A 2,617-nucleotide genomic window follows, 5' to 3' on the forward strand; every position below is an offset into this window, starting at 1 on the left:
TTCAGGTTTTGCTAATTGTCCCAGTGATGTTCATTATAATAAAAGAAGATCCTGGGTCATGCACTGAGTTTAGTTGCCGTGTCTTTTTAGCCTACTCTAACTGAAACAGCTTCTCAGTCTTTCATAACATTGACCTTTCTAACTTTTTTGAGACAGGGTCTTGCTCTCTCACCCAGGCCGGAGTGCAGTACATTATAGCTCACTGCAGCCTCAAACTTTTGGGCTCAAGTGATCCTCCTATCTCCTGACTCTAGTCCCATGTTCCCCAGGAAGCTGGGACTATGGGCGTGTGACACCACACTCTGCTAGTTTTTCTATTTTTTGTAGAGATGGGGTCTCACTCTTGCTCAGGCTGGTCTCGAACTCCTGACCTCGAGCAATCCTTCTGCTTTGGCCTCCCAGAATGCTAGGATTACAGGTGTGAGCCCAACACTGACATTTTTTAAGAGCACAGACCAATTATTTTGTAGGGTGCCCCTCAGTCTGGGTTTGTCTCTTGTTTCTTCATAATTAGATTCAAGTAATGTATTTTTGTAGAAATATCACAGAAATGTTGCTGTGTTCTTCTCAGTGCATCATATCAGGGGGCAGCAATAGTTGTACCTACACTGGGAATGTTAACTTTCATCACTGGGTTAAGGTGGTGTCTGCCAGGCTTCCAACTAAGGATGCTGCTGATTATATTTCCCCTGCAAAAAGTCTTATAATACAAAGTAGGCAGAACAAAGAATGTCCACTGGTGAACTGCAAGCAATCCTTCAAAACTAAGCTTAAGTGACCTTTGTGGCAAGCCCTCACTGAGCATCTCTTTAAGGACTTAGAAGTCTTTGCTTTGTGCCCATATTTTCACATTAGCAGTCTCTTTACTTGTCTGTACCTCCAAAGGCCAGCATAGTGCCTGGCGAATAACTGATACTTATAAATGTCAAATGAAGGAATGAAATTGACAGGCTAGAGCCGGGGGTGGGTTAGCAGAGCTGAATGAGGAAAACCGCAGAGTGATGGTGGATTTCAGGGAGGCTCTCTTCCTGATGCAGACAGCACCTCCGTCTGGAGATGAAGAAGGGTGGTTGCATCTAGCTGTCTACATTGGTTCTCTCCACCGCATTCAAGGCAGAGAGGTAACATTTCAGGAATGGAAGGCAGTGATGTTATTACAAGTGACCTGAGTTATGTGTTGAGCAAGATCCTAGTGGTCCCTGGCAGCCATTTCCCAGGATTCCTGCCATTGCATCAGGAGAAAGACAGGCAAAAAGAGAGGGCATGTCCTTCCAAGATCAGCACACGCAGTGCTGGGGTGGAGTGGGGAGGAGGAGAGAGGCAAACATCTGGTCCCTGCATGACTCACGGGAGTTAGAAGTGGGCCATCTGCGCAAAACCCAAAGGAAAGGCTCAAAAGAGCTCATCATCAGCTAAGCACTCACCCTGTAATGTCAGGGGAAGTGCCTAAAAGTGAAAAGAAATCCTAGGCCAAAGATCCAGATGTGGAGAAGTTATTCTGAGCAAACAGCTAGTCAACAGAAAGGATGTACGGTAGCAGCAATTCCAATTAAACAGGACAGTAAGATTTTCCAAAGGAGACTTGGAGAAGCAAAAAGCAAAATATCGGGACCAAATTTTAAATGGAAAGGGAAAATCTAATCACATCTAAACCAAAAAAAAAAATCATAAATCAATTATAATTAAGAAAAGTAGACATAAGATAAATAAGTTTCTAAAAGGCAAAGTCTCATGTTAAAACGGAAAGGCAATTTGTTCAGGAAGCTCACATTTCCTGTTCACTTTGTTTGCTTGGAAAACATAGTAGAGTCAACCAGCTGGGGTAATTAATCCCAGGGCAAAAATGTCAGAACCTGGGTAAACAAAGATTAGCATTGAGATAACAAAAATAAGGAGGAACCAGGAACTGAAAAAGAAACCAAATTCAATAAATTTAAAGGAACAGAATTCTGAACAAAATTCCGAAGATTCCATGGACAAACTTGTTATCAGTTAACTTTTAGAATGAGAGTCCTGGGATGGCTCTTGGTGCTTTATATGAGAAAGCACCATGCACTGCTTGTTCTGTACCTTAAAAAAAGAGTGTCTCAAGTTTCAAATCAATTTCTGTAAAACTTTCACAAAACAAATGAATCTGTAAATCACATATTTTAAAACATCAAAAACCTTTTCTCCTTAAAATTCTACAGACGACCAAAAGCCATCAACTTTCAGAAGGTTAAAGTAACTATGCAGAGGTAACTGGCCCACGCAGTGACTGAAACAACCTTGGCAAACCATGCTGTAATGGTCTGTTGCACTAATGTCCAGAAAGCATGCCAAATAACTTGGAAGCTGCAACGTGAGTCTTGAGTTTCTCAGGTGCCTGACCACCCCCCTCCCGCCCCCTTCCTTCCCAGTGCTTACTAATGCATTCCAATGCTTGGTCTCAAAAAAACCACTGGTAATAGAATCTCAGAAATGTCAGGAGAAAATGTTCTTTCTTCCCCTAGAGCTATAGAAAAGCAGATTGTGTTCCACAACATAAAGCCAAAGCTAGTTCTGAGAAAGTGGTAAATGGAGAACACTCACAAAAGCATTGATCTCTGAGACTCCCACCTTCTCTCCATCTCAGAAG

Source organism: Microcebus murinus, chromosome 18 (assembly GCF_040939455.1).
Source record: "Microcebus murinus isolate Inina chromosome 18, M.murinus_Inina_mat1.0, whole genome shotgun sequence".
NCBI lineage: Eukaryota > Metazoa > Chordata > Mammalia > Primates > Cheirogaleidae > Microcebus > Microcebus murinus.